Consider the following 27,777-nt stretch of genomic DNA (forward strand, 5'->3'; position numbering starts at 1 on the left):
ACCCAGTCAGCCTGGAATACCCAGTTAGTAATTTGTAGACCCCTGCTGTCTCCCACAAAGAAAGTGACCTTGCCTGGAAAATATTAGCTCTTTGCTAGAATAGCTTCTTTGTCCTACCTCCTTCCGCCTATAAAAGTCTTCCATTGTGCATAGCTCTTTGTAGCTCCTTTCTATCTGCTAGATGCAACGCTGCCCAATTCATGAATTGTTGAATAAGGCTAATAAAATATTTATTTATTTATTTATTTACTTAGAGAAAGTAAGCAAGCATAAGCAGGGGAGAAGGAGTTGGGGGTGGGGGATGGAGGGGAGGAGGGAGGAGGGAATCTTAAGCAGGCTCCAGGCTCAGTGTGGAATCTGACACAGGGCTTGATACCAAAACCCTAGGATCCTCACCTGAGCTGAAATCAAGAGTCGAACACTCAACCAAGCTACCCAGATGCCCTGGCTAATAAAATCTTTAAAATTTACTCAATTGGTTTTTGTTTTTTAACAAACCAAAGCTAGTTCTTTGAAAACATAAATTTATAGATCTCTAATGAGAATGAAAAAGAAAAAGGAGAAGATATAAATTACCGGCATTAGTAATGAAAGAAAAATAAACTATACACCCTCAAAGATATTTAGACATTGATAATAAGAGAATACTAGGAAAAATTCAAGATGTACATAAATTCCAAATCTTAGAAGAAGTCAACCAATTCCTCAAAAACCATACACACACACACACACACACACACACACACACACACACACACACAATATCTCCCACAAGGTGGAAGAGATCATCTTAATGTTCCTCAAACCATGAAGGAAACTAAAAAAATATTTTATAAACCTTCCTAAAAAGAAATTTCTAGATCCAAATGATTTCAGTGACAAACCCTACAAAATGTTTTAAAAAATAAAAAATGAGACTAATTCTATACAATGTTCTTCAAAAATAGGAGGAAACCTTTTCCAACTCACTTTTTGAGGCCAGCATTACCCTTATACCATCATGAAAGACCATACTAAAAAAAAAAAAATTAACTACACACCCATATCCCTTTTGAATATAGATGTAAAGTCAAAGAAATCACAAGGCATATTAGAAAATACTTTCAGATGGGGAGCCTGGGTGGCTCAGTCGGTTAAGCATCGACTTCAGCTCAGGTCATGATCTCACAGTTTGTGAGTTCGAGCCCCACTTCAGGCTCTGTGCTGTCAGCTCAGAGCCTGGAGACTGCTTCGGATTCTGTGTCTCCCTCTCTCTCTGCCTTTCCCCTGCTCGGACTCTGTCTCTCTCTCTCTCTCTCTCTCTCTCTCTCAAAAATAAATAAAAAACATTAAAAAAAACTCTTAAAAAAAAGAAAATACTTTCAGAGAAATGAAAATGAAAACATAACATATTAATAAACCTGATGGGATACAGCAAAAGCAGTGCCTCGTAGCAAATTTATACTATAAATGCCAATGCCTACCTCACATGATAGATGAAAATTAACTCAAAACGGATAAATGACCTAAACATGAGAGCTAAAACTATAAATTCTTAGAATAAAACAGGGGTAAATCTTAATGACCTTGGATTTGACAATGGATTCTTACTTATGACACCAAAGCACAAAAGAAAAAAACTGGATTTCAACAAAATAAAAAATATTTGTGTAGAGGACATTATCCAGAAAGTAAAAAGACAATCTACAGAAGGGAAGAAGATATTTGCACATCTTGTATCTGATAAAGGTCTGGTATCCAGAAGATAGAAAGAACTCAAAAACAAAGACTACTCAATTAAAAAATGGGGAAACAAACATATTTCTTCAAAGATATACAAAAAAAGCCAACAAATACATAAAAAGATGGTCAAAATCATGAATCAACAGGGAAATGCAAACCAAAATCACAATGTGTTTTCATCTCACATCTACTAGAATGGTTATTATTTAAAAGCACACACACATAAAACAACAAGTGTTGGTGAGAATATGAAGAAACTGGAACCCTCATGCACTGCTGATGGGAATGTAAAATGATGCAGCTGCTGTACCAAGTTTGCTGGTTCCTCAAAACAACAACAAAAAAACAACACAGAATTACCGTGTGACCCAGCAATTCCACTCCTAGGTATACACCTAAAATAAGTGAAAACAGGTACCCAAATACAAGTACACCAATATTCATAGCAGCACTATTCACAATAGCCAAAAGTTGTAAGTAATCCCCAAACATCCATCAATGGATGAATGGATAAACAAATTGTGGTATAGGACAATGGAATGTTATTCACCCATAAAAAGGAAAGTACAATGTAGATAATCCTGGAAAACATTATGCTAAGTGAAAAGAAACCAGACACAAAAGGTCATATATTTTATGATTCCATTTGTATAAAATATTAAGAATAGATACATCCATGGTAACAGAAAGCAAACTGGTGACCTTCGGAGGTTGGGAGAGAGAAGAATGGAGAAAAATTGCTTAGTTGGTACATGGTTTTATTTTAGAGTGATGAATGTATTTTGAACTAGACATCAGTGGTGGTTGTACAACATGGTGAATATACTAAATGCTACTGAATTTTTCACTTTAAAGTGGCTTATGTTATGTGTATTTCACCTCAATTTACAAAAAAAAAAGGAATGGAGGACTGACACATGCGACAACATAAACGAACTTTCAAAGTATTATGTTAAGTAAATGAAGACAGACATTAAAGGGCACATATTGTATGATTCCTTTTATAGGAAATACCCAGAACAGGCAAATCTATAGACACAGAAAGAATGGTGGATGCCAGGGGACTGAAAAAGAGAGAGAACTGGAACTGACAGCTAATGGGAATAGGGGCTTTTTCTGGAGTAGCAAAAATGTTCTGGACTTAGATACTGGTGATGGTTACACAACCTTGTGAGTATACTAAAATCTACTGACTTGTATACTTTAGAAGGACAATTTTTATGGCATGTGAATTATATCTCACTTAAAATAACCTTAGAATGGGGGAGGGGAGAAAGCTAAGGATCAGTATTTAGAAAACTGATTATGTATTAGAACATACAGGAAATCTCAGGAATGTCAATATGTAGATACTTATAGCCTTCTTCTCTAACCATAAGATAGCCAAACTGTAAATTAAGAATAAAATTACAGCAGGGGCACCTGGCTGGTTCAGTCAATAGAGCATCTGACTCTTGATCCCAGAGTCATGAATTCAAGGCCCGTGTTGGGTGTGGAGCCTACTTGAAAAAAAAAAAAGACTGAATTATAGCTAAAAAATAAAAATCAATCAGTCAGTCAAACAAACCTATGAATCCAGGCACTGGGAAGTTTTTTAAAAACTCAACTTCCAGGGGCGCCTGAGTGGCTCTGTCAGTTGAGCGTGAGACTTTGGCTTAGGTCATGATCTCATGGCTAATGAGTTCGAGTCCTGCATTGGGCTCTGTGCTGACAGCTCAGAGCCTGAAGCCTACTTCAGATTCTGTCTCCCTCTCTCTCTGCCCATGCCCACTCGTGGGCACGCACGCTCTCTCTCTCTCTCTCTCTCTCTCTCTCTGTCAAATATAAACATTAAAAATAAATAAAAAATAATATAAAACAACCAAGAAAAAACATTCAACTTCCAAATACCTCCTGACTTAAAGAAAAATCCACAACTGAAAGTACAATATTCAGAACTGATTGATAATTACACACTGCATATCAACACTTATGGGAGGGAGCCAAAGCAATATTTAAAAGAGAAAATCAATAGCCTCAAATGTACTTATTAGGGGAAAAAAAACCAATCTGAAAATAAACTGATGTAAGATAGAACAATAATCACAACAAAAAACCCTGAGAAAAAATAAATATAGTAACAGGAATTAAAAAAAGAGCAAACAAAAATTAAGTGCATTAAGTTAAATAAACTAAGGATTAATTCATTGAAGAAATTAATAATATTGATCAATAACCTGAAAATCTCAAAAAGAAAATAAAATACATTAAGAATCAGAAAGGTAAAACACATGGAGATAAAGATTAAAGACACTGAGGGCAGTATTATACACAATCTCATTAAATTGAAAATTTGGTTGAAATAGACATTTATATAAAAATCTAAATTGCCAGAATCAACTCAAAAAGCCTTATAAAACCTAATTAGGACAGTAAGCCCGTAGAGAATCTAAAAGGTTGTCAAAGTTCTATCCAAAAGAAATACCAGGGCGCAAGGATGACAGGTGCCATCGTAACTTCCTCCAGGGTCTGCAGGTGCCAAGCAACTGGAGTTCTCTAACTTTAGTAAACAGTTGGCACATATATTCAGGTAGTTTTGTACCAAACTCAGACTTAAATCCCTCTTTTGACTAAGGGAGCTAGTAAAATACCTGTATTCAGGTATTTCCTATCATACATACGCACAATAACACAGAAAACAATAAACAGATGAATGAACAGATTGAGATGCCACATTTATGATTATGCCAGACTGAAAACCATCCAACAACTTTCTCTTACTACCTGATAGAAGAGGACACGTGTCAATTTCTCTAATAATTCAAAATATTGAAAGGAAAGGTAATTTTTTTGCTTTTTCTACTATTTATCTAGTTATTATTAAAAGTTAAAGTCAAGTGGGAATGCAAGCTGGTGCAGCCACTCTGGAAACAGTATGGAGGTTCCTCAAAAAACTAAAAATAGAACTACCCTACGACCCAGCAATTGCACTACTAGGTTATTTATCCAAGGGATACAGGTAAGCTGTTTCGAAGGGACACATGCACCCCCATGTTTATAGAAGCACTATCAACAATAGCCAAAGTATGGAGATATATATATATATAGAGAGAGAGAGAGAGCCAAAGTGTGTGTGTGTGTGTGTGTGTGTGTGTGTGTGTGTGTGTATATATATATATATATGTATATATACACTTTATACTATATATATGTATATAATAGCCAAAGTGTGTATACACACACACACACACACACACACACAATGGAGTATTACTCAGCAATCAAAAAGAATGAAATCTTACCATTTGCAACTACGTGGATGGAACTGGAGGGGATCATGCTAAGTGAAATTAGAGAAAGACAAAAATCATATGACTTCACTCATATGAGGGCTTTAAGAGACAAAACAGATGAACATAAGGGAAGGGCAACAAAAAGAATATAAAAACAGGGAAGGGGACAAAACATAAGAGACTCATAAACATGGAGAACATCAGAGGGTTACTAGAGGGGGGATGGGAGGGGGGATGGGCTAAATGGGTAAGGGGCACTAGGGAATCTACTCCTGAAATCATTGTTGCACTATATGCTAACTAATTTGGGTGTAAATTAAAAAAAAATTAAATTAAAAAAATTAAAAAAGTTTTTAAAAAGTTAAAGTCAAGGGTGCCTGGGTGGCTCAGTTGGTTAAGCATCCAACTCTTGGCTTTGGTTGAGGTCATGATCTCATGGTTCATGAGTTCAAGCCCCACATCAGGCTCTCTGCTGTCAGCACAGAGCCTGCTTCTGATCCTCTGTTCCCCCCGTCTGCCCCTCCCACATTTGAGCTGTCTCTCTCAAAATGAATAAACTTAAAAAAAAAAAAAAGTTAAATTCAAAAATTTTCCCTAGATCAAAAATATTCTGGGCATTGATTACATAAATGTTCTTTATTTTTTTCCAATATAAAGAATATATAATTTACATAATCAGTATAGCAATAATATATACAATTTAAAAAGTTGACAGCAGGGTGCTTGGGTGGCTCAGTAGAGTAAGCAGCTGACTCTTGGTTTAGGCTCAGGTCATGATTTCACAGTTTATGAATTCAAGCCCCACACTGGGCTCTGTGCTGACAGTGCAGAGCCTGCTTTGGATTCTCTCTCTCCCTCTGTCTCTGCCCCTCTCCTGCTCTTTCTCTCTCTCTCAAAAAAAAAAAAAAAAAAAAAAAAAACTAAAAAAGGGGGTGGCAACGGGAGGTGTCTGGGGGCTCAGTTGGTTGTGCATTCGACTCTTGATTTTTGGCTCAAGGGATCCCAAGGGATCAAGCCTGAGCTAGGCTCCATGCTCAGCATTGAGCTTGCTTAAGATTCTCTCCCCCTCTCTCCCTCTAACTCTCACATACATGCACTCTCTCTAAAATCATCATCATCATCGTCATCAAAGTCCACCAACAGTTGGCTTTATACAGACAAACTCAGAAATAACACACAGATACTACTGACAGTGGTTACATGTGAGAGATAAGACTAGAGCTCTGTCAGAATGGAAATTAAAGTTGCCCTTCGGTGCATATGCTTTTGTATTTTTTTTTTAATTTTTTGGCAATTTTCAATAAAATACTAGCTACAAAATTTTTAAAGCCATGATGAATCAGTGCAGTCAACTCTATTAACAGTTTTTGTGGGTTTTTTTTTTTTGTTTTTTGCATTTCAAGACCAAGTTTTAAACTGATAAGAACAGATACTACACTTGATCTTAGCCAAAAAGCTGAGAAGCAATCAAGACCAAGTTTTAATCAGGTAAAGAATTTATCTAATTAAAGCTAAGTTTAAAATATATTCAAATGTAAAGGTTAATGATAAAATCTGCTTAACTACTGAAATTTAGTTAATTAAATAAGTAAAATTTCTAAAGTAATATTCACACATCAGATAAATATGATTCTTACAGAACATTTTGGGGTTATTTTTGGTGGGTCCAGTGTATGTCATCCTACTTTAACATTTAAGGAGAATTTTCATTCTTTTTTTAAACTTTTACTATTTTTTAAAAATTTTTATTTATTTATTTTTATTTTGAGTGTGAGCAAACAAGCGGGGGCAGGGGGGAAGGGCGAGAGGGAAGGAGGGAGAGAGAATGAATCTTAAGCAGCCTCCATGCTCTCGGCACAGAGCCTGACACAGGGCTCCATCTCATGACCTGAGATGAAATCAAGAGTCAGATGCTCAACCAACAGAGTCACCCAGGTGCCCCTAAGGAGAATTTTCAATACTAATACACATTCATGAGTATTTTATGATCTTACACATATTTTAGAAATAAGCCACCTAGCTATGGATCACACAACAAAAAAGTAGTCCAAAACGAAGACATTTTGACATTTCTAAAGATACATCCATCAGTCTACATCTAACATTCTAAACTGGAAAGTTTTTATATTTGGCAAGCAAAACACCAATCCATTCCCATTTCGTCTACAGACTTAACAGACAGACACACAGACACACACACCCCTTGTTCCACAAAAATCAAATAAGGACATTAAAAAAAAAATCAGTTTGTAATTTTCCCTTCCACCTTCACCCCAATCCTATGACTCTGAAGTAATCAATGTTAACACTTTGAGTCATACTCTTCCATATTTTTCTCTCTGCCTTTCTTCTGTTCTTTTTAAAAATAAAACCAAGATTATACTTTATATATTATTACTTGGCAACTATCATTGTTCTGGTAATTTTGTGTTCAAGTTTACTCAACCATGTATTGAGACATTCACATTCTGGTTGTTGGCACATTTTGCTGAATAATGCTGCAATACACAATAGTTATACAGTTACCCATTTGCCAGGGCCTTTATTTCTGTGGGATAGATTCCCTAACGGGCAATTAATTGCTGGATCAAAGGATGGACACACATGCACACAGCTTTTCAAATCTGTAACAGACATTAACATGTACTTTTGCAAAAGGTTTTAGAAATTCTCAATCCTTATCAGTACCCGTATCTCAATCCTATCAGCACCTCAGCCCTATCATACCCAAACAGGTGCTGATAGGATGCTGAGAGATACTGAAAGGATTTTCCTATATTCCAGCTAGTACCTGATGTCATTTTTTTTTTTTTTTTTGCTACCACACAGATGGAAAAACAATAATCTTGCTGTTAATACCAACTCCCTTTTCTACTACTAATGAGATTTGAGTATCTACTCAGATATTATGAAATCTGCATGTCTTCTTTTATGAATTATATAGGTTTGTATCTTTTGTCCATTTTTAATGTAGTCATTTTCTTAACAATTTGTGAGAGCTCTCTGTATAGCAGAACTGTTAATCCTGTGTTATGTGTCAGTTTTGCCATTGTGTATCACATCTTTTTCTTTTATGTGCATACTATTTTCTTATAAAAATCTTAAATTTTTATATATTCAGGTGTGTCAATCTTCTCCTTTATACTTCTTGGATTTCCTAACTTGCTTAGTTCTGCTCCATCCCCCAAATTGAAGAAAGCACTAGGGCTCTGTAGCGGCTAAAAGCATGGGCTTTGTAGTCATAATACTTTGATTTAAATCTTAATTCACCACTGGGGCACCTGAGTGGATCAGTTGGTTAAGCATCTGACTTCAACTCAGGTCATGATTTCATGGTTCGTGGGTTCGAGCCCCACATCGGGCTTTGCGCTGACAGTGTGGAGCCTGTTTGGGATTCTTGCTCTCTCCTCTCTCTCTCTGTCCCTCCCCTGCTTGTGCTTTTTCTCTCTCAAAATAATTTTTTAAAAAGAGATAATTATCTCTTAAAAAAAAAATCTTAATTCACCACTAACCAGTCCTGAATACCTGGCCAAGTTTCTAAATTTCTCAACTACAAAATGGAAATGATGAGAGTACCTACTTCATAAGGTAGTTAGGGGAGAAATTAAATTAATATATGTCAAAACCTTAGAGTAAAACATACAGAATTACTTAAAATGCTTGTGTTTATTATTTTAAGTTGGATCTAGGATTAACAATGGTCTTCAAAGTCTACCATGTACAAAATCACTAAAACAGCTGGTTAGAATATAGCTTGCAGAGCCTCATGCCCAGAGTTTCTGTTTCAGTAGGTCTGCAATAGGGCCTGCATTTTTTTAAAAAGACATTTCCAGGTAATGCTGCTGCCACTGGTATAGGCACCTCACTTTCAGAATCACTTATTTAGAATTAAAATAATATTTTTTAATTTCTAAAAAGTTAACATTACAGTATATGGGATCAACATCTATAGATGTTGATTTCCACTTTTAATCATGTCTCTTTAGTGTACAGATAGTGTATATGGGGGATGTATATACTTTGGTTCCATTCTTGTCTGAAAATACCTTGGCCAGATATGGGATTCTTTTTTTTTTTTTTTTTTTAATTTTTTTTTTTTTTCAACATTTATTTATTTTTGGGACAGAGAGAGACAGAGCATGAACGGGGGAGGGGCAGAGAGAGAGGGAGACACAGAACCGGAAACAGGCTCCAGACTCTGAGCCATCAGCCCAGAGCCCGACGCGGGGCTCGAACTCATGGACCGCGAGATCGTGACCTGGCTGAAGTCGGACGCTTAACCGACTGCGCCACCCAGGCGCCCCCAGATATGGGATTCTTAAACACACTTTCTTCTCTCAGTGTTGCCAATGTTGACTTATCTTCCCCTTCTGTTCTGTCTACAAGCTTATGATCATCTCTTTTCCTGATATTCAGGAATCTCAACTGGAAATGTAACTTTTGCTTGTTATTCTGTCTTTCGACATACAGATTCAAGTCTTTCTACAGCTCAGATACAGTCTTCTATTATTTAACTAATTTTTACTTCTCTGCTTTTTTCCTTCTAGAAATCCTTTAATTCATGTATTAGATTTCCAGAGTATGTATTCTATATTACTCACATTTTTACTCATGGATTCTGTTTCTGTGTATTTTTACTTTTTTCATTGTCAAAAACCGATTAATGACTCATGTACCCAACACTGTTCAAGGCTCTCGCCTCATAGCAGTGAACAAAATCCCCACCCTCACAGAGTATATATTCAGGTAGGAGACCAAAACAGGAAAACAAACATGTCACTTAATTTCCAACAGTGACAAGTGCTTGGAGGAAAATTCAGTCTAAGTAAGGGACAGGGGGTAGGGAAGAAGCTCTTAGAAAGAGCAGTTTGCTGTTAAGAAAGGTCTCATCAAAGAGGTGGTGACATTTGAACATTTGAATGAAGTGAGGAAGCTTGGAAGAATACCCTTCAGCCATAGGAAAAAATACCAGCTGCTGAAAAAAGCCCTAGGTTAGAAGGGTGCTTGGAGATTACAAAGAACAAGAAAGCCAATGTAGCTGGTGTTAAGAAAATGCTGATAGTGCAAAACAACAGTTCTCAAACTTTTTGGTCTCAGGATTGCTTTAAACTTTTTTTTTTTTTTAAGTTTATGTATTTATTTTTTGAGAGTGAGAGTGAGCAGAGGAGGGGCAGAGACAGAGGGAAAGAGAGAGAATCCCAAGCAGGCCCCATACTGTCAGCGCAGAGCCTGATGCGGGGCTCAAACTCATGAACCGTGAGATCATGACCTGAACCAAAATCAAGAGTCAGATGCTTAACCGATAAGCCCCACCCAGGCACCCCAGGATCGCTTTACACTCTTAACAATTATTGAGGATCTCTAAAAGCTTTGGTTATGTGGGCTATATCTATTAATATTTGCCACACTGGAAAATAAGACTGAGAAATTGTAAAAATATTAATTTAGTAGGAAATCCATCATGTAACACAAATTATTTTTAAAGTCCAAAACAAAAAAGACTTAGTGAGAAGGATGTCAGTGTTTACATCTTTGCAATTCTTTTTTTTTTTTTAGTTTTTTTTTTTAACGTTTTATTTATTTTTGAGACAGAGAGAGACAGAGCATGAACGGGGATGGGGCAGAGAGAGAGGGAGACACAGAATCGGAAGCAGGCTCCAGGCTCTGAGCCATCAGCCCAGAGCCCGACGCGGGGCTCGAACTCACAGACCGCGAGATCGTGACCTGAGCTGAAGTCGGCCGCTTAACCGACTGAGCCACCCAGGCGCCCCTGCAATTCTTTTTAATGACTAGCTTAATAAAAGATAGCTGGATTCTCATTTGACTTTGCATTAATCTGTAGCAATAAAACACATTAATGAACAACTGGAAACTCTGAAAAATTAACATATTAGTATTTTTATAAAAAGTTTTTACAAAATATCATAATTATTTTATAAAAATAGTTTTGGCCTTGTGGATCCTCCAAAAGAGCCTCGGCAGCCTCCAACTGTCCCTGGACTACATTTTGAGAATCACTAGTTATTTTATTTTATTAATGATATTTTTAATGTTTACTTTTGAGACAGAGAGAGAGAGCAGGGGAGGGACACAGAGAGGAGAGAGAGTATCCAAAGCAGCCTCTGCGCTGACAACACAGAACACCATGTGGGGCTCGAACTCACAAACCATGACCTGAGCTGATGTTGGATGTTTAACCAACTGAGCCACCCAGGCGCCCCGAGAATCACTAGTTTAGAAGATGAAGTGACAGAGGCTGGCAAGAGTCAGATTATATAGATCTTGAAAACCATACAAAGTCTAGGTTCCATTTTAAGTGTGGTTTTGTGAGCAAAGAAATAACATAAATTACGTTTTAAGTGATCACTCCCATTGCCATGTAGAGACCACAACGCAAGGGGGCAAGACCATTTATATACAGGTTATTGTTATTGGACAGAGGAAAGTAGCTAAGACTGACATGGTAGCAACGAAAGCAGTGAGAAATGGTATGGTTCAAGATATATTTCAAAAGTAGTGCCAATGGAATTCACTAGAAGATTGGATCCTGGATATGAAGAAAAAAGTATCTTACTCGATCTTGTAGAACAAAAATTTGGTTCTTAGCAGTGATTTCTCTTTTTCAGTTTGTCTCTGAAGTTTATGCACTTGGAAATTAGTTCAAGAGAAAATTCTCTTGGATCTATGGCTGAAATATATCATGTATCAGATTACTTTGTATCACTTCCCCTGTTATCACTCTAGTCTAAGTCATCTTCATCCTTTTCCTAGAATCTCTCATGATTTGTTCACTCAACTCACAGATGATTAGAGTAAAAAGAAAACAGGTGGTTATGGATAATGCATTATAAGTATTGTTGAGACATGAAAAAACACATGGAACTCCACTCAGAGCACATTAATCAAACATTATATCAAAATATAGGTATAGGAGAATACATTTATATGTTTTAAATTAAAATGTGGTGTTTATATTTTAATATCCTTAAATTTTTTCCAGTTAAACTATCTTCAATTAACAACCAACTGCTGGCACTGATTGCATAATATAAGCATCTACTTAAATACCAAGTGTGAATAGCAACATACTTTTCACTTGCTCTTACTACAAATGACATCTCAATTTAGTCGCCTATAAATTCAAAGATCACAGCTATCGAGATAATACACATTAATAATCAATGAAAATTCAAACCTTAAGTTGATAAAAATCTTCAAACGAGAAAGAAGTTTTATGAGATAATTACACAGGTAGTTTCTGTAAAGCTTTCTAGTTGTAAAAAGAACAGAAAGTCTACAGCCCTTTCTGTTTAAAATGTAAGCAAATTTGGGGCCCCTGGGTGGCTCAGTCAGTTGAGTGTCCGACTCTTGGTTTCGGCTCAGGTCATGACCTCACAGTTTCGAGGGGTCGAGCCCCACATTGGGCCCTCCGCTAGCAACACAGAACCTGCTCGGCATTCTCTTTTTCCCTCTGTCTCTCTGCCCCTCTCCTGCTCACACGTTATCTCTGTCTCTCTCAAAAAATAAGTAAATAAACTTAAAAAATTTTTTTAAATGTAAGCAAGCTCTAGATCCAGACCTCTGTGTTGCTCTAGCCAACTTTTGTTGATTTAAAAAAAAAATTTTTTTTTCATGTTTATTCATTTTTGAGAGAGAGACAGAGCGTTAGCAGGGGAGGGGCAGAGATAGAGGGAGACACAGAATCTGAAGCAGGCTCCAGGTTCTGAGCTGTCAGCAGAGCCCGACACAGGGCTCGAACTCACGGACCGTGAGATCATAACCTGAGCCGAAGTCAGACGCTTAACCGACTGAGTCACTCAGGCGCCCCCAACTTTTGTTGATTTTTATCTCAAATAAGGAATAATAATATTACTTTTTCTTTAATTTTTGTATTTGAGTATAGTTGACACAATGTTACATTAGTTGCCAAGTGTACAACATAGCCATTTGACAATTTATACATTATGCTATATTCACAAGTGTAGCTACCATCTGTCACCACACTCTTTTTTCTTTCTTTTCAGCACAACTGAACTACCTGCTTCAAAAGAGAATATATAAAAGGATAATTTTCCTATAGCTCTCTGCCATGAAAAGCAAAGCAAAGCAGTCACTTGATCTTCCTAGCTATTTTCTTGTCATCCCTTGGCAAACATTCTGCACTGTGATCTCAAGGAGTCTACCTCTAATATAGTTAAGATTTTAACTGCTAAATTTGGAATCCACCACAAGATGCCCTACTCTGTCCTATCTTATTAGATCCTGTTTAGTCACACTTTATAACACTTCATGTTATCCCCCAGGGCAATTCTGTTTTTCTTCCAGGTTCCTTTATTTACTTCTCCAGTTAGCCATGTGGGATATTTTGAGACCTGACCTTTAAACTATAGTACACATTTTTGCAAGGTTTATAAAAATGTTTTTTAGTATTTCTAGCTATTTAACATTGTTTAAATATTCAGTAAATGTGAGGCACTGTTGGGGTACCAGACATATAAAACTCTGTCCCTATCCTTACAACGTACTTGGAGTTATTTTTATTTCAACTATTCTAAGCCTACATTTTGTTTCAGTTCCCTCTTCTAAAGATGAGTAACCATGCAATGGATTATTTTGGCTTTCTCTCCTTTGCTAATAAACTATTAGATGTACTCAAATGATGATTATTTAATTATATACTAATTCACCCACAGACCTCTCTGCCCACTAACTAGAACTAAGCTCAATATGCTATGTATATAAAATAAAAAGTTACCATTTTATTGCATGTTCTGTGCCTGTCAGGTTATATACATTGGCTCATTTAATCATTACAATACAGTAATATGCATTCTATCTTACAGATGAGTGGCAAGGTTCATCAAGGTTAAGCGACTTCACACCAAGAAGGATCTGAACTCAGATCTATCTCCCACAGTAATCAGAAATAAAGATGGTATCTTCAATAAAGGCTTCAAACCAAATTCAAGAAATGAGGACCATGTACAGTAGACCTTGGCAGTAAAACGTTATTTAACCAACATACCCATTATATGCAAAGAAGTACAGGCTTTGGAGATATGGAGATAACCAGAGTTTACTTTTTAGGTAAGAGCTTAAAATGAGACATAAGCGATCTTTTAATTCTCTAGAAGACCCCAATTTAAGTCAGGTCCCCACCACAGAGGTTCTTAAGCTTGCTAGTTTCTTTTTTTGTTTTTTAAAGATTTTATTTTTACGTAATCTCTACACCCAACATAGGGCTCAAACCTGTAAATGCAAGATCCAGTCGCATGCTCCACCGACCCAGCCAGCCAGGTGCCCCTTAAACTTCCAGGTTTCAGAATCTCTTTATAATCTTAAAAATTATTGAGGACCCCTCACAGCTCTCATTCATGCAGGTTGGAGCTTTCAATGTTTACCATATTAAAAAATTATAAGCAAGAAATCTGTATATTTAATTCATTTAAAAATTACACTAACCTAATTTTTATGAAAAAATAACTACATTTTCCAAAACAAAAATAATGAAAAGAGAAAGTAACATTTTTTATATTTTTTACAGTATCATTAACATCCACCTTAACAGAAGACATCTGGATTTTCATATCATCTTCTACATTCAATCTGCTACACTATCACACATTATATCACTGAATCCTCATGAGAGAATGAGAGTGAAAGGCAAACAATGTCTTAGTATTATTACAAAAATAGTTCTGAACTCAAGGCCACTCCAAGGCAATCAATCCTGTACTATTTACTAAGAACCCACAGGCATCCTTTATTCCTTCAGAGCACTTTTCAAGATTTATAATTACATTTGTATGCACAGATTCTGTTTACAAGGTCTGTGTTGTCTCTAGACTATAGGTTCCATAGTGACGCTCTATTTTTGTACATGAATATATCCACAATGTCTACACAAAGTGCCCAACACATATCTATTGAATTAACATACCATGACATAAAGAAACTACTGTGGTTAAAAGAGGGAAAATGGACAATGTGTGTCTGGAGACAAAGTTGGAAGGCTTCCTCTTTGATCTGGATCCTAATGTTAACTATGTAAGAGTATTCCAGCCACGGTAAACAATCATCAGTGGCATCTAGGTACAAGTTAGGTTCATAATAACTATTGTCATAGTATGGTTTAGCTACAGCATAGGTAAATAAGAGTTTAGGAGGAGATAAAGGTAATAAAGGTAGGCTAAAAAATCTTCACTGCAGTTCGTTTTTTGTTTCAGAGACAAAAGCCGAATGGTCAACATCCATGGTTTCAATTCCTTATACCACTATTTACTGGATGGGCTTGGATATGTTCATTCCAAATCTTATTCTGCTCATACTTCACAAGGCTATGATAATGGTTTTTTGAGATAATAATTTTATGTGTTAACTTGTTTACTGTCATTACTCTAAACTATTATCCTTTCTCCTTGAATTACTACTTACAAAGGTATCTTAACTGTTTTTCCCGTTTCTTTTGCCCTACTCCCACTCCTCTTTGATCCATTCTCCATAATCAGAGTGAATCCCTAAAACACAAATCTGATCACATCACTCTCCCTGCTTAAACCCTTTACTGGCTCCCCAGTGACTCCAAAATAAAACCTAAACTTCTTAGCACAGATTACAAGATCCTAAATGATTTATCCCAGCCAACCTCTTGCCTTATCAGGCACTATTCTGTCTATCCCTTACTCAATAAACTCAACCACCAATGACCTTCCAGCAGGAAAGCCTTTACCCAACCTATTTTTTCTTCTTGTAAAACTCTGCTCAGTGCTTTTCCAAACAAGCACAGCTTCTCCAGATAGAAGAGATCTTTAGGTCTCGCTTCAGCGAGGCCTTTCTTGATCACTCTCCCCCAGTCTATACTAGACTCACATTCAACTCCACAGTACCTGCTATTTCTTCCTTTGGGCACATACTCACAATTCAGAATTTATGTGTGTAATGTATTTTTTTTAATAATTTGTTTAATGGACATCTCCTGATTATAGAGACCACATCTAAGCCAGCATATACAGTAATTTTTTAAAAATTGCAGTTCTTATTGTTATAAATGGCTTTTGATCTGTTTAGACATATATTTTAGATGTTTACTCTGGCAACAATGTTCAGGTTAACTAACAAGCCAGAGAGGCACTAAAGGCCAAGAGTACCATTAAAAGCATGCCACAATTATAGGCAAGAAGTAATGAGAGTCTGAATGACTGTTGATAGATTTAATATCCTCACAATAATCCTGTAAATTAGCAAGAAGGAAGCCAGAGTTGTTTTGAGAGAGCAAATAGCCATTCCAGAAGACAAAGTTTGAAGACTTTTTGTATAATAACGTAGCTGTGAGTTTAGATGACGAGAAGTAGGGTGCTGAGAGAAACTGTAATCCCAACTCCACAAAGTAAATCATCACAATTGTAATACCGAAGTGGGTGCAAAAGAAAGCCCTTTATTCAGTGTAATAAAGTCTGGTGGTTGGTTAAGAGAAAAGGTTCGCTAAATCAGGGAATCATAAGCAACGGTAAAACCATAAAGATTTTATTTTACCTTAAAACTGTAACATGAACACTCATTCTCCAAACCTTGATGTAGGGTGAGGAATCTTCCTTTAAATATAACCCACATCTAATCGGACAGCATATATTTTTTTAAGTTTATTATTTTGAGAGAGAGTATACACGTGTGCAAGTTGGGGAGGGGCAGAGACAAAGGGAAAGAGAATATCCCAAGCAGTCTCGGCACTATCAGCATAGAGCCCAATGCAGGGCTCGAATTCACGAACCACAGACCGTGACCTGAGCCAAAGCCAGATGCTTTAACCAACTGAGCCATCCAGGTGCCCTTGACAGCAAATATTTTTTTTAACAGGAACTATCAGTTAACCTGATGAGTTGGGTAGGTAGAAGTCAGTTAAGAGAACTTAAATTGTTTTCCCCTTTTGAGTTCTATAGTTGAAATGATGCAAACTCTACAGCAGTTGACAATGTGATGGCCGAACACATGATTTACACCTATAAAGGGCAAGCAGGAGACTCTTTATTAGGGCTATACGCAGACATTATTTAGTCATGTATTCATCTAGAAAACTAAGAAAACTTCAGATTTTTCACTTACAGATTTTTCAGATTTACTATTTACAAAGCCACCCTCACTCAGGATTAATAGACAGGTATGTCACACGTGGTTAAGAGGTATGCCAAAGCCCTGGCATTCCACACTGCAGAGCGCTTAACTAAGGGAGGAGTTCTCCCTCTTCTTTGCACATCTGTCTTACTGTGACATGCTACAGCTTAAATATACTGAGTGAAGTGAATGTACGGTTATTATCCAGCTTTACTAAATAAACCTCACAAAATAGACATGAGGCTTGAAAGGAACTCATACCAAAAAATCTCAAACCTCATACTGAAGGTAACACTACTGCTGCTAGAGAAAAAGGCAAAGCTGACACATTGCCTGCTCCTCGCACAAGCTGTTTGGCAGGCACAATACAGGATTAAAACAACGATCTAACCCAGTGGTTCTCAACCAGGGGTGATTCTGCCCCCAGGAGATACTTGGCAGTGTCTTAAGATATTCTGATTGTTAGAACTGAGGGGAGGATACCTTGGCACCTAGGGGGTAGAGACCAGGGATGCTGCTTAACATCCTACAATGGAAAAGACAACATCCCCCTCCCCCCGCCAAGCCAAGAATTATCCAGGCCAAAATGCAGACAGTGTCCAATTTGAGAAATCCTGACCTAATCAGATCTGATAAGAAACTAGCCAGTTTTTAACAATTATCCAGATTATTCAAAATATAGATTTGTACCCACTATCATTAATGATGAACCTTGCCATAAGGGTGTAATGGCCTGAGATATTAGCTGCAGACAAAGAAAACCATCACAAGTTGTTTCATTTTTGGCTTAGCTTTTAAAAATTTATTTTCGTACAGCAGTACACACATAATTTACAAATAAAACAGACGTGCAGTGACGTTAATAAACTCAAATTTTACTGGTAAGAGTACAGAATTTTTTAAAGGCTGAAGATTCAGACAATGAAAGCTAATAGATATCAGTACACTGACATAAGCAGAGTTTATCAAAATTCTAACTTAAATTCCTAGGTATAAGAACACAACTAAGTAAAGAAATGTTTTATTCTCTAGCACAAGCAAACTCAGAGTACTAAACAGATTCAAGATAATAATCCAGGCTGAAAAACATCAGTAGAAAGCCAGTGAAGGTGCCAAAAGGTGTAACATGAGCTATCAATTGTGGTTAACAAACTCGCAAAAAGTATAACTGGTTGTGATACACTAGTAAGTGGGGAGGCTCCAAGAGCAAGGTGGTTAAGAGCCTCTGGAATCACAAGGTCTGTGTCCAAATCCCCAGATCTTCTACTTAGGCAATGTATCCCTAGGCAAGTTGCATAACTTTTCTAAACCTACTTCTTCATCTACAAAATGGGGATTACAGTATCTAATTCTTACAACTCTTGTAAAAATTTATGGTACAGAATAGTAGAGCACAAGCTTTAAAATCAGAAAGAATTTCAGCCGACACTTATTTGCTCTGTAATCTTGGGCAAAGTATTTACCCTCCAAGTGTCAGTTTCTTCATCTATAAAATATCTATTTATATTAAAGTAAATTTTATTATAGACGTATGTAGAGAAGAGTTTATAAAATATATCTACAGTTTAAAGTATAACGGTAAAGTTAAGAAACAGCATTGCCAGTACCTTAAAACCTTCCCACATGTCCCTCCTCAATTCCATCCACTGTTTGCCATCCCTGGGGTAAACACATCACTCTTCACCTTTGTGATAATTATTCTCTTTTTTTTTTTTAATTTTTTTTAAACATTTATTTATTTTTGAGAGACAGAGAGAGCACAAGCAGGGGAGGAGCAGAGAGAGAGGGAGACACAGAATCCAAAGCAGGCTCTCGGCTCTGAGCTGCCAGCACAGAGCCCGACATGGGGCTTGAACTCGTGGACCTGAGCCGAAGTGGGCCACTCAACCAACTGAGCCACCCAGGCACCCCTGTGATAATTATTCTCTTGATTTTCCTTTAATTCTGTACTTCTGTTTGCATTCCTGAACAATATAGTTAACCCCATGTTTGGAACTTTTTATAAATAGCATCACGTTGCACTGAATTTTTTTGTGACTTATCTAATGTTTGACTAATATTAAGTTTATGGGACCACACATATTGGTGCAGGAGCTGTGAGTTTTTTTCCTGGTCCATTTAAACTAAGTTTTTATCAAACTGGTAAGAACAGATTTTAGCCATAAGACCGAGAAGCGATAAACTAAGTTTTTATTCCATAAGTGAATATACCATAATTTACCTATCTAATCCACTGCTGATGGACATTTGAATTTTTTTCTTTGTAGTTTGTAGTTAAAATAAATAATAGTGCTATGAATAGTCTTATATTCATACGCTGCCTATTCCCCATATTCACAAATTTCTCTAGGGCAATGGTTGGTTCTCAAATTATGATTCTTGGACTAGCAGCACCAACATCACCTGGGAACTTGTTAGACACACAACCTGTCAGGCTCCACCCCATTTCTACTGAATCAGAAACTTTGAGGGTGGGGCCCAGCAGTCTGTTTTAACAATCCCTCAGGGGATTTTGATGCACAATCAAGTTCGACAACCACCAGTCTAGGTTAAATGCCCAGGAGTGGTACTGCAGGTTGTAGAACACACTATTATTTTCCAAAGTGGTTCTTCTAATTTATACTCCCACCAGCAGTGGAAGAGCATATCCCTCACCAATGCTGGGTGCTGTTCAAATGTTTCGTTTCTGCCGATTTAGTTTGTATAAAATGGACTCCTATGGTTTTCATTTCTATTCCTAATTGTTGATGAGGTTAATGACCTTTGCATATGTTTATTGGTCTTTTTTTTTTTTTTTAACTCAAATGTCTGCTTTTTCTATTTGGTGTTCTGTCTTTGTCCTAGTGATTCATACCTGTTCTTTTTAATGTTTATTTTTGAGACAGAAAGAGAGAGAGGGCACGCATACACATGTACACAGGAATAAGCGGGGGGAGGGGCAGAAAGAAAGAGGGAGACAGAATCTGAAGCAGGCTCCAGGCTCTGAACTGTCAGCACAGAGCCGGACACGGGGCTTGAACCCACAAACCATGAGATCATGACCTGAGCCAAAGTCAGACGCTTAACCCCCAGGAGCCCCTGTGATTCATACTTCTTTACATATACACTTTGTACTAGTTGTCCATTCATTGTGATAGGTTACAAGATTAAGTTATTTGTGGCCTACATGCTGTGAACTCTCTCTCACTCTCTCCTGGATCTTTCACTCTGGAAAAAGCCAGTTGCCATTCCGTGAGGTAAGCCCTGTAAAGAGGCCCAAGTGGCTGAATTTGGAAGTGGATCTTCTGAGGCCCCTGCCACAACCCATGGGAAAGCACAAAAGGAGATCTTCTCTCAGTCCAACCTTGAGATAACTACAGGCCAGGCTGACACTTGACTTCAACCTCATGAGAGACCAGGAGCCAGAATCACCCAGCTAAGCTGCTCTCAGATTTCTGACCCACAGAAACTGTAAAATAAATGTTTACTGTTTTCAGCTGCTAAATTTTGGGATAACTTATTACACAGCAATAGGTAACTAATACACGTACATTACAAATATCTACTATTCTGCACTTTGGTCTTTTCAGTCTCTTAAAGGGGTCTTAATAAATCGAAGTTCCTATTTTTAGTGTAGTCAAGTTTATCAATTTTTTAAAAAATGTTTATTTATTTTGAGAGAGAGAAAGAGAGAGAGAGCACATGCAAGCAGGGGAGGAGCAGAGAGAATCCCAAGCAGGCTTGGCACAGAGCCCAACGCAGAGCTCAATCTCAGGGAGATCATGACCTAAGGGGAAATCAAGAGTTGGATGTTTAACCTACTGAGCCACCCAGGCATCCCAAATTTGTCAATTTTTACGATGTTTTCAGTCTTCAGAAATCATTCCCTGCTTTGAGCTCATAAAAGTATGCTGCTTTTTAGAAAAAGCTGAGTTTGTCTTTTTGTATTTAACCTTCAATCTACCAGGAATTGATTTCTGTGCACAGTAAGAGGGGGTTCAACTTTATTTAACAGGGTAAGCAAGGGGCCCCTGGGTGACCCAGTTGGTGAGGCATCAACTTTTGGTTTCGGCTCAGGTCATGATCTCATGGTTCGTGAGATCAAGCCCCGTTTTGGGCTCTGTGCTAACAGTGCTGAACCTGCTTGGGATTCTCTCTCTCCCTCTCTCTCTCTCTGCTCCTCTCCCATGTGCATGCACTCTCTCTCAAAATAAATAAATAAACATTAAAAATAATATTACAGGGGCGCCTGGGTGGCTCGGTTGGTTGAACATCCGACTTTGGCTCAGGTCATGATTTCAGCTCGTGGGTTCGAGCCCTACGTTCGAGCCTGCTTCACATTCTGTCTCCCTTTTTCTCTGCTCCTCCCCTGCTCACACTCTTTCAACAATAAATAAATGTTAAAAATAATAATAATAATAATAATAATACAGTAAGCAAGTGTTCCAAACAAGTGTATCCTTTCCCAACTAATTTAGCAGCATGTATTCACCCACGTACTTCCATACAGGCATATAGAATTCATTAGCAACCTCTACCTACTTAAGTTCACCTGTCATTTTGTTATTCATCTTGCCTTTTCTTTTGTAAGTTCTCCAGACACCTGACACACAGGCTAGGCCTCGAAACCTATGCGTGTGGGACCCTCAAAGTCACCCTCCCTCGCTAACTCCCCAAGGTCGCATAATTGCTTGATACATCATTCAGCAGCAGAACCTCCCTCCCTTTCTAACAAGGCTGTAATCCAATTGACATTCTTAAGGATCTATTTAAGGTAAAACCTGCCTACTTCTGGCATCCTACAGTTAAAAGAAATTAAAACTAATAAAATGTAAAGAAAAATCTTACACAACCAGGAAAAATTTTATTTTTTTTATTTTTTTTTTAATTTTTTTTTTTAACGTTTATTTATTTTTGAGACAGAGACAGAGCATGAACGGGGGAGGGGCAGAGAGAGAGGGAGACACAGAATCGGAAACAGGGTCCAGGCTCTGAGCCATCAGCCCAGAGCCTGACGCGGGGCTCGAACTCACGGACCGCGAGATCGTGACCTGGCTGAAGTCGGACGCTTAACCGACTGCGCCACCCAGGCGCCCCCAGGAAAAATTTTAAATATAAAAACCATGTAATAAAATTACAGTGATAAGTTTGTTGGTAGTCCTGGCACTCACCTGATATTTCATGAAGTGGTTTATTTAAAAACCTCAGATATCACCAGAAGTGAATCTGAATGTGCTTTGGGTAGGAGACATGTCTTGTGTTCACTAAGGTAATAACAAGGGTCTCACATGTAGCAAGCATTCAAATTTGTTGACTGAAAAAACAGATTAAGGAAGTCTTTTCTTACTGTTCTTTAATAGTAACTTGTCAATTCTTGCCTCTTTTTACTTCCATAGAAACTGCTAATCAAGTTGTCAAGTTCCACAGAAAAACCTACAGGCATTTGGATTTAAATACATCTACTAGTCAATGTGCAAAAAACTGACATCTTTACCATACTCAGTCTTCAACTCATTCTCAGTACACAGTATGTACCTCCATTTATTAAGGTCTTCTTTTATGTCTCTAAATAAAGCATAATTATCCTTCTTTAAAAAGGTTTGTACATCTTAAATATTTAAAATTCACTTCATCTCCTTTAGGAAATCTTTCATCCTCCCTCCCTTAAACCCATGTTGCATTATGTGCTCCTATTCTGTGATTTCTCTGCACCTGGAGCACACTCTGAACATAGTACACTGTCCTTAATTCTTGATTTATTTGGTCCTACCACTAGATTGTAACCTCCTTGAGGACAGAGATAATCATGTCTGTATCAAAGCACCTAGCTAACACACAACCAGCACAGAGGAGTTCAGTATTTATTCTTAAACTTTAAGCCAATGAATGAATAAATGTAATCAATGAATGTAAAGTACAAACTATTTTATAAGGAAAAGGACTACCATTTATGTGTACCTTGTATGTGTTGGGCACAATGCTACACTGAATGCTTACATGCTATATCTAATTCTAAAAGTAAATCATCCTTTTGACACATATTTTATAAAAGCCTAGTATTAGTATCACATGATGTACTAGGCATTAGAAATACTGTAGTGATAGTCCTTACTGACCGGGAGGTCAGAGTCTCATAAACCTCAGTAAGAACAGCAGCTGTCTTCATTTGTGTGGGCTGTTGTAAAAATAATACCATGTGGGTGTGTGGATGACTCAGTTGGTTAAACGTTCTACTCTTGATTTTGGCTCAGGTCATAATCTCATGGTCATGAGATGGAGCCTCATGTCAGGCTCCGCACCGGGGATAGAGCCTGCTTAAGCTTTCTCTTCCCCTCTCCGTCTTCCCTCCCCTGCTCATGCCCCTTCTCTCTCTCAAAAACAAAACAAAAAACTGGGTGGCTTACAAACAAAAGAATTGTGTCACAGTTCTGGAAACTGGCAAGTCCAAGATCAAGGTGCCAGCAGATATGGTGTCTGGACCCATTTTGTGGTTCACAGACGGTGTTTCTAGCTGTAATCTTATATGCAGGAAGGGAGGAGTTGGCTCTTTGAGGTCTCGTATAAGAGCACACAAATCCCAATCATGAGGGCTTTGCTGACTGCACAGGAAAAATAAGGAGACAGGAGAAATGAAAGATGCTCTGGGGTTTCAAGAATAAACTATAATAAGTAGAGAATATTACAAGAGGGGAAGAAGTAATTTAAAGGGAAAGAGAACTGATTCAGTTTAGGACTTGGTGACTTTGTGATGTCAGTGAGACATTAAAACATAAAATACTCAAGACACCACTGGAAATGCAGGACTGATACACTAAATCAGAGGGTAACTTGATTGTTAAGGTTACAGAGTAGCCTCGGAAAGAATACATTCAGTTGTGCAATAAGAAATGAAAGACGGACTTTCAAGAGGTTAGGTTTAAGTGAGTACTAACACAGCCAGTGACCAGAAAGAAAAACAAATGCTCAAGGGGGTACCAGAGTCGGGGAAGGTATTTTTGGTTTTGGATAGGATGACCTGGATACAAGAGAAAGCACAGAGCAAGTAACCAGTGTCAAAGAAACGTCTAAAGGAGTGTGTATGTGCATATCAAATAGTGAGAGGATGGGGACGTGAGATAAAAGAGACAGCTTGTCCTGTGCTTTTCCAAAGGACTAAACTAGGATGATGTTACAACTTAGAGACAAAAGTTCAAGAAGGTATATTTGAGATTCACATTATTAGATATCTTTATTAACAGTAAGGATATTTAGGGAGCCTGGGTGGCTTAGTCAGTTGAGTGTCCAACTCTTCATTTTGGCTCAGGTCATGATCCCAGAGTCATGGGATTGAACCCCATGTTGAGCTCCACACTGAGCGTGGAGCCTGCTTAAGATTCTCTCTCTTTCCCTCTGCCCCTCTTCCCTACTAATTCGTTCTCTCTTTAAAAATAAAAATAATAATAAAGATGTTTAACAAAGGAAAAAACTGCCTTACTATTATGGATATTCAATTGAATGCTTAATCATTTGTCAGGGATGCTACAGAACAAATTTTGTATTATATGAGAGTTAAGCCTAGGTTCCATCTGATACTAAATTCTGACCTTTCTCATATTAAGCAGTAACTTCCGTTCCCTCTCCTCCCAGCCCCTGTTAAGCTCTATTCTACTTCCTGTCTCTAGGTATTTGCCTCTTCTAGATATTTTATATAATGACACAATAGTTGCCCTTTTGTGTCTGGCTTATTTCACTTAACATAAGGTTTCCACATGTTATATCATGTATCAGAACTTCTTTCCTTTTTCAAAAATTTTATTTTAAGTGGGCTCCCTGCCCAACTTGGGGCTTGAACTCACAACCCAGAGATCAAGAGGAGCATGCTCTACCGACTGAGCCAGCCAGACACCCCAGAACATCTTTCCTTTTTATGACTAATATTCCATCGTATGTATATACTACATTTTATCTATTCATCTGTCGATGGACACTTAGGATGTTTCCACCTTTTGTTTATCATAAATAATGCTGCAATGAACATCAGTGTATGAGTATCTATTCAAGTTTGTTTTCAATTCTTATGGGTATGTACACTTGGAAGTGGAATTGTTGGGTCATATGGTAATTTTATGTTTAGATTCTTGAGAAAACTCCACTAAGAATTACATAACACAAAGTCACAATGGATACCAATTCATGCCCATTAGGATAGCTAAAATCCAAAAAAAGGAAGAAAAAGAACAATAACAAGTGTTGGCAAGGATGTGAAGAAACTGGAATCCTCATGATCGCTGGAGGGAATGTAGATGGAATACTCGTGAGAAAACAGTTTGGCAGTTATTTTGACATATGTCACTTTTGATATATGGACTTTGAAAACATATCTTAGTGAAATAAGGTACAGAATGACAAATATTATACCATTTCACTTATTCAATGTACCTAAGAATAGGCAAATTCATAAAGACAGAAAGTAGAATAAAAATTACCAGGGGGTGGGAAAAGGAGAAAGAAGGAATTATTTTTTAATGGGTAGAGTTTTTGCAGGAGAGGTCAAAAAAATTAGGGATACAGATAGTAGTAATGGTTATGCACCATTCTGAATGTATTTAATGCCACTGAATTATACACTTAATAAATGGTTAAAACATGAATATAGTTTACCACAATGTTTTAAATTTTTTTTTTAATGCCAAATGATTCCTTGAGCCAATAAAAATTTATTTATCAGGACCCAATGCAGAAAAGAAAATGATATATATCACATATTTCAACCAGAAAGGTATTTAATACAAGGACTAAGATGGGGGCACCTGGGTGGCTCAGCTGGCTAAGCATCAGACTTTGGCTCAGGTCATGATTTCATGGCTTGTGGGTTTGACCCCTAGTCGGGCTCTGTGCTGACAGCTCAATGCCTGGAGCCTGTTTCAGATTCTGTGTCTCCCTCTCTCTCTCTGTCCCTTCCCTGCTTTATTTATTTTTCAGAGAGACTGAGCACAAGCAAGGGAGGGGTAGAAAGAAAGGGCAACGCAGAATCCAAAGCAGACTCCAGGCTCTGAGCTGTCAGCACAGAGCCCGACATGGGGCTTGAACCCACAAGCGGTGAGATCATGACCTGAGCTGAAGTCAGATGCCCAACCAACTGAGCCACCCAGGCGCCCTGAAAAAAAAAAAAAAAATTTTTTTTTTTGATTCTCAAAATTTTATTGCCTGTCACAAAACGTACTTGTGCAACACCATGGGAGTGTCTCAGGATCACACCGATTTGTGAGGGAGACAGGCCCTTCTTGGCCAGTTTGTAGATCTGCTCCTTCACGTCGTGGGACATCAACTTCAGCCAGGTGGGCACGCTGCGGCAGTAAGGCAGAGCCGACTGGGACTGGCCCTTCCCGGGAGCGTGCATGCGACCCATGATGGCGGCGGTAAGAAAAAACTTTTTTATTTTTAAAAAAATTTTTTTTTCAACGTTTATTTATTTTGGGGACAGAGAGAGACAGAGCATGAACGGGGGAGGGGCAGAGAGAGAGGGAGACACAGAATCGGAAACAGGCTCCAGGCTCCGAGCCGTCAGCCCAGAGCCTGACGCGGGGCTCGAACTCACGGACCGCGAGATCGTGACCTGGCTGAAGTCGGAGGCTTAACCGACTGCGCCACCCAGGCGCCCCAAGAAAAAACTTTTTTAAATACAAGGACTAAGATGGTTATCATTCAAAATATGTAAGAATTAAGAATCAGGAGTAGCTACTGGAATGAGGAGATAAAGGCTACATTGCAAACCAGAGGTCTAAAAGCTACTGCCACTCCTGCCTGGAGTGGTATTAAACTGGTATTAAACACTGGAATCTCGGTCCAGACACCTCAACTGCTTCTATTCATTCAAATCCCACAACTGTGCTAACCACCCAAAGCAGCAGCAAAAACAAGTTTCCTTGTCCTCTTTGCCTTCCAAATTTTGGGAATTCATCCAGTGGAGAGAACCTAAGCTGCATCCACATTTGATGGAAGGAAGTTCAGGAAGTGCACTGTATTTCATCACTTATAAGATTAAAACAGTGAAAACTGAGTGCATTTATTTTACAGTCAATAGCATATCATGGTTATCTGGCAATATTTTATTTTAGAAATATAAAGTAATGGTGAATCTTAGAATTCATAGCATCTTAAATTTAACAAAAAATGTTAATTTTCACTAATAAATTCTAAAAGCTCTCTAAATAAAAATATATTTTCATATTGTCTTCTAAAAGCTTTATATTTTTGCATTTCACATCCAGACATTTAATGTAGCCAGAATTTGTGATCACTGTGAAGTTAAGGTCCAAATTAATTTTTCCAGCCATTTATTGAAAAGGGCACTCTTCTCACTGATTACCCAGCATGTATCTGTCATATATTAAGTAACCTATATCTGTCATTCATCAAGTAACCCATAATTATAGACCTTCTTCTGTTCCACTGGTCCATCCATCTATCACTAGACTACTTATGACAATGTCTTAATTATTATTCTTTATAGTAAGTCTCAATAACTGGTAAAGTAAATCCTCCCCTACTGTCCTCTTTGAGAACATCTTAACTACTTTGGCCCTTTATTTGTTTTCCAGAGAATTTTAGAATCTGCTTTTTAAGTTCCACCTAAACAACAAAACCAAAAAAAAAAAAAATTAAAAAAACAACTAATGCTTTGATTGGAATTATATTAAATATCTGTAACTATAAA

General features: G+C 37.7%; 1 protein-coding gene and 1 pseudogene across 2 annotated transcripts in view; both read right to left on the reverse strand.

Moving 5' to 3' along the window:
• The window catches only part of BRAF (B-Raf proto-oncogene, serine/threonine kinase), a 167,013-nt gene that overhangs the window by 115,478 nt on the left and 23,758 nt on the right, over positions 1-27,777 (reverse strand). The gene's annotated exons all lie outside the window — the stretch shown is intronic.
• On the reverse strand, positions 6,363-6,462 carry LOC124525272 (uncharacterized; annotated as a pseudogene).

Source organism: Lynx rufus, unplaced genomic scaffold (genome assembly GCF_022079265.1).
Source record: "Lynx rufus isolate CCGP_SWC_20201006 ecotype Redwood Valley unplaced genomic scaffold, mLynRuf1.p SCAF_4, whole genome shotgun sequence".
Taxonomy (NCBI): Eukaryota; Metazoa; Chordata; class Mammalia; order Carnivora; family Felidae; genus Lynx; species Lynx rufus.